This window comes from Paroedura picta, chromosome 1 (assembly GCF_049243985.1).
Source record: "Paroedura picta isolate Pp20150507F chromosome 1, Ppicta_v3.0, whole genome shotgun sequence".
NCBI lineage: Eukaryota > Metazoa > Chordata > Lepidosauria > Squamata > Gekkonidae > Paroedura > Paroedura picta.
In genome coordinates this window covers 182,732,855-182,747,957 of record NC_135369.1, presented here as the reverse complement: position 1 = coordinate 182,747,957, position 15,103 = coordinate 182,732,855, and positions in this window count along the sequence as shown.

The window sequence follows — 15,103 nt, the reverse complement described above, 5'->3', positions numbered from 1 at the left end:
GTTGGGCAATGCCTTGGCCAGGTCCAGAGATGGCCGTTGATGGGCTTAAGCAAAGGTGTTAATGGGTCTAAGAAAGGGAACCATCATGTCTCTATAGGTCTAGCTGCTGAGTTTGGGGGAAGAGATTTCCCCTGGCAAAGGGGCCCAAGCATGAGTCGTATGCAAGACTAAAAGATTTGCCTTTGGGCAAACAGGTTTGAGCCAGGCCCCTGGATCAGCAATACAATGGGGTGGGGGTGGGGGTTAGGAAGAGAGCAATATTTGAGTCAAGCAATACCTGTGTTAAGCAGAGGCTGCCATTCTGAACCTGTGGCTGAGAGCAAGCTCTTTGAGATGGAGTCTGACCTGGCTTGGCAGAAGTTAACAGGCTTTGGCTCAAGCCTAGACTGTTGAGAGGTGTCACTGATTGTAGAAGACAGTATGCCAGTGGGTGAGGCAGGGGTTCTGCCATACATAACAATTTGGGCAGCAGACTTCTCTGCTAGCTTGCCAAGTCCACAGAGCTCTCATTTGCAACACTTCCCTCAAAACCCAGCAGGTCCCCCAAAGTGGATTCAGTCCACTGCTAGGGAGACAGCACAGTTATAGCATCAGTGTGGACACAAACTCCAAGCGTCTTCCTTAGACTTGTACTGTGGGAAGCACAGGGGGGAGGGGTGCTGAGGCTTTATGGTAGCCCTGCAGTGGCCCAATCTACACTGCCAGCAAGACACAGAGGAAATGGGGAAGTGACCCTGATCCCCCTCCCACCATAAAGGGTGGTCGTGGTTCAAGAGAGAGACTGTGGCTCAGTGTTAGAGCATCTGCTTGACACTCAGAAGGTTCTAGGTTCAATCCCCGGCATTTCCAGCTAAAAGGATCAGGTGGCAGGTGATGGGAAAGACCCTGGAGAGCTGCTGCTGGCCTGTACAGACAATCCTGACCTTGTTGGGACAAAAGTCTGGCTCAATATTGGGCAGCTCCATGTGCTCAAGTTTCCTTGCCCCGGTGTCTGCCCTACAGGATCTTGTGGCTTGGGGCTGACCATCTGCTTTGCTTGGAAAGGCCCACGGTTCAGTTCTTTGCATCTCTATTTGAAAGTTTGGATGATGTGAATGGCTTCTACTGGAGATACTGGAAGACCTGCCAGAGTGGCCAGCACTGACCATGACACATCAAGAATCTGGCTCATTATCAGGTCAGAGGTTGATCTCTGTATGTTGACCAAATATTCTGGTGGGGAGAAAAATTGAGGTTAGTTTTAAAAGAAGGAGGGGGCGAAAATCTCTGCTTTTGTTCTCCAGCCCTAGTCTGTACAGGAGCCTTTCAGGGTCACTCAGCCCTTAAAGAAGAGGACAGCTGGTCTTTGATGTCACCTGGGATGACCCAAGTCTCAGCAGCTCTTAGAAGCTAAGGAAGGTCAGCCCTGTATTTGGATGGGAGGCCACCAAGGCAGTCCAGGGTTGGCCTAAAAACCTCCTCTGAAGGTCTCTTGCCTTGAAAACCATATGGGGTTGTCAGATGTTGACTGTGACTTGACAGCACTTCCCACTACCATGAATCTCTGACTAGTGTCACTGCTCGTTTGACCCTGAACACATCTGGAATGGGGGACAAATCTCCTGTCAGTAGCTGCCCCGTATTAATCAACATCAGCAGAGGAGTTCTCAGGAGAGGAGGAAGCCTCCCCGAGAGCAGAGATTTGGTCCCCAGGTTCCTTGTACCATAGACTTTCCGGAGCAGGGGTAGTCAAACTGCAGCCCTCCAGATATCAATGGACTACAATTCCCAGGAGCCCCTGCCAGCTTTTGCTGGCAGGGGCTCCTGGGAATTGTAGTCCATGGACATCTGGAGGGCCGCAGTTTGACTACCCCTGTTCCAGAGGAAGACCCATGTCTCCTCTGGCACCGTCAGCTTCCATTCAACAGCCAAACATGAAGGGGGATCAGGAGCCCTCTGAGTGCCCCTTTCTACCTTGTGTCCCCCCCCTTCTAGTCTCCCCCAGGACCCCCGGGGCAAAAGGCAGAGAGCCAGAGCTGAAGTCTGGACTAGCTAGAGGCCCCTCGGCCTTCCATGCCCTATTTATACTCAGGAGGAGGCGACGACTCTCAGGGCCTTTGCGGGATCAGGGCCCCAACTCTGACTTCATTGTAATGCTGAGTCCAGTTGGTGAGCTGGTTCAACATCTGCTGCCAAGGGGCTGGAGCTGAGGTTTGGACAGCTGCATGTGTCAAGGAAGACAGCATTCCACATGTGAACTACCTTTCTTGGAGACCCCTTGGCTCCAGTTCTGGCTCCTGAACAAGAGGACAGCTCCAGCTAGATTTGAAGTTGGTTGCCTGTCTGAGAGATTGTGCTTTCACCCACTGGCAGGCCAGGTACAGACTCAGGCAGCTCCCTGGAAAACAGCTCAGCAGAAGTCCAGTCTGGCTGACCTTCCAGGCAATACACAGCTTCAAGAGAGAGCTGAGCTTAAGGAAATTATTACAACCCCCTAATTGATGGTTCAGTGATTGGAAATTGGCTTTGGTCTGATCTCTCTTTCTGTATTAAGAAATATGGCTTGCTATATAGCTTTGCACCTCCAATGAACTAGTGTATAGAGTGCCTTCCAGATATGCTAAGAAATTGATTAATTTTGATTCTAGGTCACTGTGACATTCCATCCTTGACCAAACCATGTCTGATAGCTTGGTACAAGCGGGCTCCAGGAGTTTAGGATTGTTTTGAGAATGTGCTTTGTTTATTATAATCTTGGAGTGATAAGTGCTTACCCAGTGACCCCACAACACATCTGGAAAGGGAAGGCAAATGTTAGCCGCTCTGAGACTCCTTTGGGTAGAGAAAAGCAGCATATAAGAACCAACTCTTCTTCTTCTTCAATAATTTCAGTGCTCTCTCAGCCTCACCCCCCTCACAGGGTGTCTGTTGTGCGGAGAGGAAAGGGAAGGTGACTGTAAGCCACTCTGAGACTCCTTTGGGTACAGAAAAGCGGCATATAAGAACCAACCTTCTTCTTCGGTAATATCAGGGCTCTCTCAGCCTCACCCCCCTCACAGGGTGTCTGTTGTGCGGAGAGGAAAGGGAAGGTGACTGTAAGCCGCTCTGAGATTCTTTCAGGTAGAGAAAAGCGGCATATAAGAACCAACTCTTCTTCTTCTTCAGTAATATCAGGGCTCTCTCAGCCTCACCTCCCTCACAGGGTGCCTGTTGTGGGGAGAGGAAGGGAAGGTGACTGTGACCCATACTGAGACTCCTTCGGGGCATAAAAGGGGCATATAAGAACCAACTCTTCTTCTTCAGGGTTCTTCAGATTAACTTCAAAGCCTGTGTTGGATTCAATATATTCTGCCTTTTCTTCTTGCCCATAAAAAAATAATCTTGGTCCTTATCTCATTTATTTTATAACCGGAAACTACACGCTTAGACAATTCATAAGCCTTGGGATAGACCAGGGGTAGTCAACCTGTGGTCCTCCAGATGTTCATGGACTACGATTCCCAGCATTTGCTGGCAGGGCCTCATGGTAATTGTAGTCCATGGACATCTGGAGGACCACAGGTTGACTACCCCTGGTAAAGACAATTCAGGCACTTCCTGGTTTGCGCCTCCTGTCAAAGGTCCTTTTCAACTTGGAGCATCTCCAAGGCGTGATGCTCCGGCATGCCTTGACAGGCTCCTTTAAAGGAGGAGCATTCCGGGGGGGGGGGGGGGAGAATAGTAAAGAGAAGAAAAGAGTGAATGATAATAGAAGCTCCTTCAGATGAACTGATGAGAGCTAAGAATCCCCAAATCCCCTCTTCCCTCTCCCTCCCCCACATCCATTCCTCAACCTTGTAGGATCCAGCCATGGAATGCTGCGGCAGAAAAAATGCCTTCTTCCTTTTGATATAAGGAACCTTCCCCTGCTATCTGGCTTCTCACAAAAGGGCCTCTGCCAGGTGAAAGATGGGATACTCTGCAAAATGTCCCACTTGTTATCAGTTCTCTGTCCTTTTATCTCTGGCTGAGACACCTTCTGACAGATACGTTCAGTCATCACAGGAGGGGGAGAGGGATAGAGAGAGGTCTCTCTCAAAGGCAAGCCCACACTGCTCCCATGTGGTTTCTAGGGAAAACCAAGTCAGAAAAGGAGATCGGAGGAGGGAGGGAGAGAGAGAAGGGAGCAAGAACTGCTCAGGAGCGTGTGTGAAAAAAGGGATCATCTGTGCTCTGCTGAGGGCCATTCAAGGCTCAGGTCTCTTCGTTCTCCCTTTGAATGAAAGGCACCACAACTGTTCCAGGTTCCAAGTTCTTTCTGTTGCCATTCTGTATGTGTTACAACGCCCCTTCTAAACTAGCAACCAGCAAACACCTGGCAAATTAATAAAATGCAAAACAGCTATTACACAAAGAGAAGGGTTGTTTTTTCAATGACGACAAATCCTACTATGGATTTAAGATCTGGATGGCTGTCACCTTACAAGGTATGGAAAGAAGATTCAAGCAGCCAGGGGCAGGGATGTGCAGGGAGGGAGAGACAGCTCTTGCTTTGGTGCAGAGGATTCTCAACCATGCTTTCGCCTTCCCTTCCTCTCCTCACAACAGACACCCTGTGAGGGAGGAGAAGCTGAGAGAGCCCTGAGATAACTGAAGAAGAAGAAGAGTTGGTTCTTATATGCCGCTTTTCTCTATCTGAAGGAATCTCAGAGTGGCTTACAGTTGCCTTCCCTTTCCTCTCCCCACAACAGACACCCTGTGAGGTAAACGAGGCTGTGAGAGCCCTGATATTACCGAAGAGTTGGTTCTTCTATGCCGCTTTTCTCTATCTGAAGGAATCTCAGAGTGGCTTACAGTTGCCTTCCCTTTCCTCTCCCCACAACAGACACCCTGTGAGGTAAACGAGGCTGTGAGAGCCCTGATATTACCGAAGAGTTGGTTCTTCTATGCCGCTTTTCTCTATCTGAAGGAATCTCAGAGTGGCTTACATTCGCCTTCCCTTTCCTCTCCCCACAACAGACACCCTGTGAGGGAGGTGAGGCTGAGAGAGCCCTGATATTACTGAAGAAGAAGAAGTGTTGGTTCTTATATGCCACTTTTCTCTACCTGAAAGAGTCTCAAAGTGGCTTACATTCACCTGATATAACTGCTCGGTCAGAACAGCTTTATCATTGCTGTGGGGAGCCCAAGGTCACCCAGCCGGCCTCATGAATCTCAAAGCAGCTTACAATCCACTTCCCTTCCTCTCCCCACAATAAACACCCTGTGAGGGATTTGAGGCTGAGAGAAATTTGAGAGAACTGTGACTGGCCCAAGGTCACCCAGCTGGCTGCATATGGAGGATGAGGAGCAAGAATCAACCTTTCCAGATTAGAGGCCACTGCTCTTAACCATAACAGGAAGCTGGCTCTCCTGCACCAAATAATTGATGTTTGCTACTTTATAAGCACAGCCCCCTTTTGGCATCTGCCGTCTCAAACAAGGTACTTTGTCAGCGTTTTTAGAACAGCCCTGAACCCAAAGCGTGCTTTAAGTTCCAGTTTCTTTCCGTTAATCTCCCCCCATTTCGGTACCTCCCAGTAGTCTTATCCTAAAGTCTACCATGCCCATCTACCCACCTCACCTACCCAAGTCACCATGTCCATCAACCCACCTCACCAGTGAACCTACTAAGACCCACTCTCTCCCACCCATACCTACCAAGAAGTCCACCAAGCTCATCTCTAATGATACCTACCAAGAAGTCCATCAAGTTTATTTCTCTCCCAATATGCCTACCAAGAAGTCCACTAATATTTCCATATATTTCCAAATATGCCTGCAAATTATTGGGACCCATTTGCCAGTATCCTGAAAAATCCCAAATACCAACTGGACAATCTAATATGTCTGAACAAGTACCAGTAAAGTACTTGTTCAGACATAAAGTACTCACACAGGAAATATCAGAATGTACACCCCTCGTTGGTATTTTATGCAAAACATCCATCCTGTTTTCTCTCGCCATTCTTGTCATTTGGATTTGTGGCTGCCCTCCGTCGGCTCTAAACTCTGTTCTGCTTCTTGTTAATGCTTGAGCAACAAAGCCAGAGTCCAAATTCCATCTGCAGCTCAGGGCCATGGCTGTGCCGTGGTGCTCTTCCTCTCCAGCTCTTTGTATGGAACCCGTCAATTACATTCACGTGAGCTGTCAATTTACCAGAATGTTCTCCCAGGGACTAGGGAGTTTGCCAAATTTCATAAATCAATGGAAACATTTGTATGTGCGTTTGTTCACTCAAATATAAAAGCCACCCGATTTCGAAAGCTGAGAAAAGGTAAACATATATAATCTTTCCCCAAATTAGCAGCTTTTAAATGCACACATGCAATGAAACTTGAGAGGTTTTATCCAAATGTTTTGTATTTCTTTCCTCTCTTTGATAAAGACAGAACAGCAATTCATAACTTGGATCAGTAGGGGAATGGAAAACAAAGTTTGGACTCTTTTATACAAATTTGCTTTTCTTGTCGAAAAATGACTCGTATTTAGTATTGCCCTAGCCTAAGTTGGCTCTGGGCAGCGTTGCCAACTTTGGGAATGGAGATTAGAGAGTGGAACCTGGGGAGGGGTATAGTAGTATACAAACCAGCCTCCAAAGCAGCCAGGGGATGGATCTTTATTGGCTGGAGGTCATTTACAATTCCAGAGGAACTCCAGGCCCCACCTGGAGATTGGCAACCATATTTCTGGGATTTAAGCTCATAAGAGAAGATAGTGGTCTGCCCAGTCCAGCTCTGTGTCAGTCATCAGCCAAAACTCAGGAAGTCCATCAAGAAGTCCATCAGAAGGGCCAGAACTTCAGAAGCCCTTCCACTGTTGCCCTACCCCCTCCAGGCACCAAGAATACAGAGCTTCACTGCGACAGAGACTTCCATCTGTACCCTGATGGGCCTCTGCTCAAGAGGTTTATCTAATCCCCAGATGGCCCTTCCAATTCTCTGCAGCTAATTCTGTGAAGAGCCTCTTGGTTATGCCCTAAACAGAATATAGTGGGCCTGTTTTCCTTTGCACTAAGGATGCTGACATGGGGGCTTGATCCCTTCCAGTCTGGCTTCAGGCTTGGGTTCAGCACAAAGACAACTTTAGCGGCCCTTGAGCTCAGTCTTAGAACATCTGGTTGTCCTGCAGAAGGTCCCCGGCTTAATTTCGAGGGATCTCCAGTCAAAGGATCTGGCAGTAGGTGATTCAAAAGACCTCGGCCTAAGGCGAATCTGACTCTGATGGACCAAGGTTCTAATTCAGTATAAATCAATGAGCTAATCTCCATTTCTTCCCACCCTTTTTAATTGGGAGGGAGGGGTTATGGCCCAGCAGCAGAACCTCTGCTTGACATGCAGAAGGTCTCAGGTTCAATCCCCGGCATCTCCAGTTTAAAGGACGAGACAGGAGGTGATGGGAAAGACCTCATCCCAGAGATTGGCTGCCAGTCAGCATAGACTCTACTAAACTTGATGGCAACTGAATGTCTCTGGATTTGAAGACCTACAGGGTTGCCATGTCGGTTGTCATTTGATGGCAGTTCCCACCACCGATGATCCCAGCATGGTCCATTCTAATGTCCAAGATCAGCAGGTCACTCTCACTCTGTCTAAACTTCATTGACTTTAAAGGTATCACTGAGAGCCAGCTTGGTGTAGTGGTTAGGAGTGCGGACTTCTGATCTGGCATGCTGGGTTTGATTCCCCGCTCCTCCTCCACATGCAACCAGTTGGGTGACCTTGGGCTCACCATGGCACTGAGAAAGCTGTTCTAACCGAGCAGAAATATCAGGGCGAATATAAACCATTTTGAGACTCCTTTGGGTAGAGAAAAGCGGCATACAAGAACCAACTCTTCTTCTTCAGTAATATTAGGGCTCTCTCAGCCTCACCTCCCTCACAGGGTGTCTGTTGTGGGGAGAGGAAAGGGAAGGGGACTGTAAGCCTCTTTGAGCCTCCTTCAGGTAGAGAAAAGCGGCGTATAAGAACCAACTCTCCTTCCTCTTCTATCAGAAGCTCCACTTGGCCCCACTCACTGCATATAGAAACACAGGGTGGGTGACAGGAACGGTATCAGTGGGGACCATGTTGAAGACCCCTCACCTGAGTTGTTGTACAAGTGAAATTCCCCTGAATGTTTATCTTTCTGCTTGCATGTCTTCTTCTTCTTCTTCTTCTTCTTCTTCTTCTTCTTCTTCTTCTTCTTCTTCTTCTTCTTCTTCTTCTTCTTCAGTAATGTCAGGGCTCTCTCAGCCTCATCTCCCTCACAGGGTGTCTGTTGTGGAGAGAGGAAGGGGAGGCGATGTTAAGCCACCTTGAGATTCCTTCAGGTAGTAAAAAGCTGGGTACAAAAACAGCTCTAGTATGATTTTACCCCCTTAGGACTCTCCCCCTAACAGCCCAGGAGAGTGGGGCACCCGAATAAGCCCCCCAACTGAGCTCATCCAGCCAACCTACCTTTCCCTTTGCCTCCCTTCCACTTGGAGAGGCTCCAACAATCATCCCCTTGACTCGGGGAGGCTAAATCGTTATGACAAAGTTGAAGACTCTTTGGACAAGCGCACAAAGGGCCAAACCTTCCCAGGTTCCAATGGGCAAGCCAGAAGGCCTCTGAAGCCACTGAACGGCTGGAGGGCGAGGCGTTCCGGTTCATCAGGGAAATCCTTCCAAGTTCACCCGATTATTGACCCGAGACATCACAATGGTTCGTCCGTAGCCATGAAGGTCGAACTGTGCTAATCCCATTGCCTCTGGGGATGATCTGGTCTCGAGCCGAAGAAGGCGCATATTATACGGGACAGGTGAAGCATAGTCATCATTCGAGCCCGTGACGCACTTTGCCATCTCCCATCTATTTATTTACTTATTGGAGAAATCCTTCCAGGAATGTGTTCCTTTAAAAAGGCAAACATCTTTGCACACACACAAAAAAACCAGCCTTTTGTTGTTGTTGTTGTTGTTGTTGCTCCAGTGGCTGGCACAGCTCAAAGGGGTGCAGCAGAGGGCCAATTCCCAAACTTTTCTTTTCCCATAGAAGGAGCCGTGGAACTGAATAGAGGCTGTGAAGAGGCTGTGCAGCCCGTATCAGTTCTTTCCAATTGTCTGCAGGGCACTCGATCCTGTTCCTCTTATCTGCACTCAGCTTCTGCTGCTGTGCTCTCCTTTGACCCGCATTTCACCAAATCCAGGGAAGAATTGGGCAGAAAGCATTGGCCGAATATTTCTTACATGGATTAGTCAAGCACACGGGTCAGTGTGAAATTCCGATTGGAGCAGTTTGCTCAGACTGCTGCCCTGTTCCTTCGAGGCTGACAAAGAGAGTTTTGACGCTTGAAAGTTTAGACCTTGAACGTCGTTTTTAAAAAAGCTTGATTCCACTGGCATCTTTAAAACAACAACAATTCTGGGTTTAAGCTTTCTTCTTCGGATACACAGAAAAAAAATTTCATCCTTTAAATAGGCAAATGCAGTCTTGGGCTGTTCCAACAGAGGCATCACACCAAAATCACAAGATGTCATAATCCCGCATTGGTCAGACCCCACTTAGAGTCCTGTGTGCAGGTCTCACTTCAAAAAGGACATAGCAAAAATTGGGGGGGCACAAAGGAGAGCGATGAGGATGGTTCATTGCATGGGGACCAAGCCCTGTAAGAAAAGGCCAAGGGACTTGGGAATGTTCAGCCTGGAGAAGAGAAGGTTGAGATGGGACATGATGGCTTTCTTGAAGTATCTGAAAGGTTGTCACTTGGAGGAGGGCAGGGAAAGGTTCCTGTTGGCAGCAGAGGATAGGATCCATGGTAATGGGTTTAAACTGTGTGGTGCAGGGTGGTAAGACAGCTGACATGCAGTCTGAAGCTCTGCCCATGAGGCTGGGAGTTTGATTCCAGCAACCGGCTCAAGGTTGACTCAGCCTTCCATCCTTCCGAGGTCGGTAAAATGAGTACCCAGCTTGCTGGGGGGTAAACGGTAATGACTGGGGAAGGCACTGGCAAACCACCCCGTATTGAGTCTGCCATGAAAACGCTAGAGGGCGTCACCCCAAGGGTCAGACATGACTCGGTGCATGCACAGGGGATACCTTTACCTTTACAATGGTATCAACCAGATATTAGGAAAAACATTTTCCCAGCCAAAATAGATCAGCAGTGGAATGGGCTACCTAAGGAGGTGGGGAACTCCCGTTCACTGGCAGTCTTCAAGCTGCAGCTGGGCAAGAAACTATCAAGGATGCTTTAGGCTGATCTTGTATTGAGCAGGGGTTGGACTAGATGGCCTGTAGGGGCTTTCCAACTCTAGGATTCTATTATAAGCCATTTGGGGGGGGGGGAGGTTGTTAGTTACCAGGAACGACTAGTTGGAGTCCCAATGCATAAGTAATTGGTCAATAAATGGAGCTGAGATTGGATGAAAGCAGTTGAGAAGATCAGTGAATAGCAGAATAGCAGCAAATTTACCTGAATTGGCAGGGGGCATAGTGTCAGGCCCCCATTCAGACAGAGGTCCCGGAGGTTGCCTACCCTTGATGTGGTTTATCTATGGAGGACTTTGTCACTTAGAGGAGGGCAGGATGCTGTTTCCGTTGGCTGCAGAGGAAAGGACGCGCAGTAATGGGTTTAAACTACAACGATATAGGCTAGATATCAGGAAAAGACATTTTCACAGTCAGAGTAGTTCAGCAGTGGAATAGGCTGCCTAAGGAGGTGGTGAGCTCCCCCTCACTTCAAGCAAAGGTTGGATACACACTTTCCTTGGATGCTTTAGGATGCTTAGGGCTGATCCTGCGTTGAGCAGGGGGTTGGACTAGATGGCCTGTGTGGCCCCTTCCAACTCTATGATTCTATGATTCTATAATTCTATGATTCTATGATTTTATGACTTAAGATCACAGTCATGAGAGAACATAAGAGAAGCCATGTTCAATCAGGCCAACATATAGGTGTTTTCTCTTCGTCTCCTTGGAATGTGGTACCTTTAATTATCTTAAACTGGGAGCTGCCCTCTCCTCTTTCTCTCTTGCTTCCTTTGTCCCCCTCCTGCTCTCTAATGGCCCTCCATGGAGACACAGGTCTCTGCAGATCCTTCCTGTAGAGACAATGACCTCATATTCATGCACACACAATGCCCAACAAGCTGGCCATTGGTGACAGGGAAAGTACTTTGTAGATCAGGGGTGGGCAAACTGTGGCCCTCCAGATGTCCATTGACTACAATTCCCATGAGCCCCTGCCAACGAATGCTTTAGATTAAGCTTTCTCCTTTTCACTTCAACCTAAATGTGAATAGGATCAAGTTCTTGGGAGATTTATTTCGTGCATTCAGAAGATTTTCACATCACCATGTTATTTGTTGCTGGCTCAATTTTGAATAAAGTAATACAAGGATGGGAGTTTTATACACCCAATTTCCTTCTATTCATGTGCCATCTCTGAAACGGCATGGTCATTTCAAAGAGTGAAGCTTCCTCCCCCACCCCCAAATGTTTTCCACTGTGCAATGTGAGGGTTTTTTAACCTTCTGAGTGCTATAGTATTAAACCAATAGACCAATAGACCACTTCATTGCTAAGATGGCATGATTGAGATGCCCTGACTCCACTGACTCAAGGAATCCTTGACACTCAAGGTAGCTCAAAGGTGCTGCAATAGCATGCTATTGGCTTAGCACTATAGCCTTCAACTCAGTTTTCCAACAAACCTTTGTGGAAGATTGTGTGGTGGAAAAGGGTATGGGGGTCATGGCATTGTAGGAAGCATTATGGACGTTCTCAACAGCACCCCACAGCAATTCAGAAGCACAATGAAGGGGTAAAAAGCAGTTTCCCTCCCAAGCAGCTCAGTTGCTTATTGCTAACCTGAGACAAGCGGATTTGTACAAACAGGTAAATGAATTCCGTGGGCAGCCAGTTCCACTGACAGCATGATAGTCACAGGAGCCTGAGGGATCAACGTAGTCTAAGTTGCAAATGAAACTCTTTGTATATATTGGAAAGCTCTTCTTGGAGAATATGAAAAAAATGTTGTTCTTATATGAATTATCAATTGAAAAAAAGTCTTCTTGACAGAAACGATTGTCTTGATTTTTTGGGCAAACACTTCAAGCAATAAGTTGAAGGCAAAGGCTTTGGACAACAACACTTGCAGAAATTGTTTATTATACTTCAAGCCGTTAGTTGCATAGACATTTATTTTGGCGTTCAGTTACTAAAATGGGTCTGTCTGAAATGACAGGAAAAATCCATTAGAAGAAGAAAGTTGGCTCTTATATGCCACTTTTCTCTAACAGAAGGAGTCTCAAGGCGGCTTACAATCTCCTTCCCTTTCCTCTCCCCACAACAGACACCCTGTGAGGGAGGTGAGGCTAAGAAAGCCCTGAGATTCCTGCTTGGTCATAAAAGCTTTCTTAGTGCTGTGGCGAGCCCAAGGTCACCCAGCTGGCTGCATGTGGAGGAGGAGTGGGGAATCAAACCTGGCTCGCCATATTAGAAGTCTGCACTCCTAACCACTACACCAAGCTGGCTCTCACCATTAGCACCAGTTACTAGAACAGAATACAAAGGCAGTTTGAAAATGCTCTCAGTGACCGTTTACACACTGGAGGTTTTATGCTGGGCTGCAGACTGGAGATTTAGACATGGCAGGTTGCCCCACCTCTTCCTGCACCCACATGGGGGAGCATTTGGCCCGATACACCTCATCCGCCCCTGATTTGTGCTCCTGCATGGGAGCTGGAGCACTGAAATTCCCAGTGTGTAAACGGTCAATGTCATGCTTCTATGACTGGAACAGAACTTTGCTCTATTAACCAAATCTCCCAATAGAATAAACAAAATAAAGACAAAATCCAGGGTGGTTCTGCCTCTGAGTTACATCCTTCCCCCCACTCCTGGCTACCAGAACCAACAATGTTAAAGGCTCAGCATTCACTACATTCTCAGTTCTTTCCCCTTGAAATATATGGCATTTTAAATTTAAATGTTGAAAAAGTCCATTCTTTCATGCAGAGAAGAAGAAGAAGAAGAGTTGGTTCTTAAGAACCAACTCTTCTTCTTCTTCTTCTTATATGCCACTTTTCCCTATCCGAAGGAGGCTCAAAGCGGCTTACATTCACCTTCCCTTTCCTCTCCCCACAACAGACACCCTGTGAGGGAGGTGAGGCTGAGAGAGCCCTGATATCACTGCTCAGTCAGAACAGCTTTATCAGTGCTGTGGCGAGCCCAAGGTCACCCAGCTGGCTGCATGTGGGGGAGCGCAGAATCGAATCTGGCATGCCAGATTAGAAGTCAGCACTCCTAACCACTACACCAAACTGGGGATGAACACAGCCTACCCTTATCAATACAGTTTATCCAGATTTTTAAAATAATGTCATGGGGATTTTGCAAGGGCATAGATATGGATTTAAAATCCCCATCCATGTTTTATTTCTTTGAAAGTGAAATAAAAATCAGTTATTACAGAAGACACGTATTTTAAGAAATAATCATTAGAGGGAGTCTGTTTCAATCATTCCTGGGTGCTTTTCTGTCGAGATGTATCTAACCTGTTCTCAAAGGAGTTCTGTGTCAAAGGAGCGGTTTACTTGGCTGAAGGAAGACATTAATGTATCTGGTCTGTAGAAATTTAAACATCTGACAAATGACACTGCCGTTGATTTTATTCATCAGCTAATTGCTTTCCCACCTGCAGCTGGAGCTTTATATATTCCACTTCGAAAAGATCTGAAAAGGATCTCAATTATTCTTTAATTTGTTCCTTGAATGTAAAGTAGGGGGAAAATCTGGTTTAATCAAACATTGTCTCAATTCTATTGGGAGATGTCTAGTTACCTTATAACAAGGTAAGCTTTCATTTAATCATATATGATATGATAATGCCCCACTTTTGAGCCAAGTATCCTCTTAGTTGCAATCAATTTTCCACTGGAAAAAAAATAAACATTGTCTCTTTTGCTGAACTCCCAGCAAGGGGGGGGGGGGGAGGAGGAGTGCATTTAATTCAACATCTTGTTAGTTTCACCACACCAGTATTTTCTATGTTGGAACCCATGAACTTCCAGGACCTCTTCTGCATGATGGATACGCTGATGAAAACTCACTAAATACATCAAGGTTTTTCTGATCTCTGCACAGAAAAGTGAATTTACTCCGCAAAACTGATTTTGCTCTGCATGGTGAACTGCCTCTTCGGTGGTTTAAGCATCTTTTAAGTGTTGTTTCTGAAAAATGCTTTTCACCAATTCATTTCTCTCCTGCCTGCCTTAGACACTCTATTAGTCATGCAGACAAGCTCCTTAGTTATGCAGATTAGTGACTGCATTAGAGAACAATGCGGAGTTGGCAAAACTACAGGGGGCAGGACTATGAATTGTTTCATGCAAAGATCATTGCAAGGTAGTTTTTCAACAGTCTATATTCACTGCAGAACAACGATTGTAATATAATAAAGCGGTCTAAACTGGTTGTTTTTTAAACTGTTTTATTTGGCTCCATGCAGAATACCTCCAGGAAGACAGACATTAAATAAAACGTATCCTATGGCCCTTACTAAATACACTGATAAGAAGTGATCCAATATCATGGTAGTCTTCCTTGAGTTGTCCTGGTACCAGCCACTTTCTTCAGGGCAGACTCCGTTCCCCTCACATTAAGGAATTTCATTGCCTTAATTGCAATTTGTGTGAAAGACTGGCTCAGTCACAGCCTGAGTCTGCAAATTACCCACAGAGAGAACTTTTGGTGAGAAAAAGGCAGCTTTCATGTATAATGATCATAGAATCATAGAGTTGGAAGGGGCTATACTAGTCATCTAGTGCAACCTCTTGCTCAATGCAGGATCAGCTTAAAGGATCCCGGATAAGTATCTGTCTAGTTGCTGCTTGAAGGTGGCTAGTGAGAGGGAGCTCCCCACCTCCTTGAGTAGCCCATTCCACTGCTGAACTAAAACTGTCAATTTCCCTACTGATATTTAGCCAACATCATTCTCCAATCTTTATGTAGTTTAAACCAATTACTGCAGGTCCTATCCTCTGCTGCCAACAAGAACCTTTCCCTGCCCTCCTCTAAGTGACAACCTTTCAGATACTTCAAGAGAGCCATCGTGTCCCCTGTCAACCTCTTCTTCTCCAA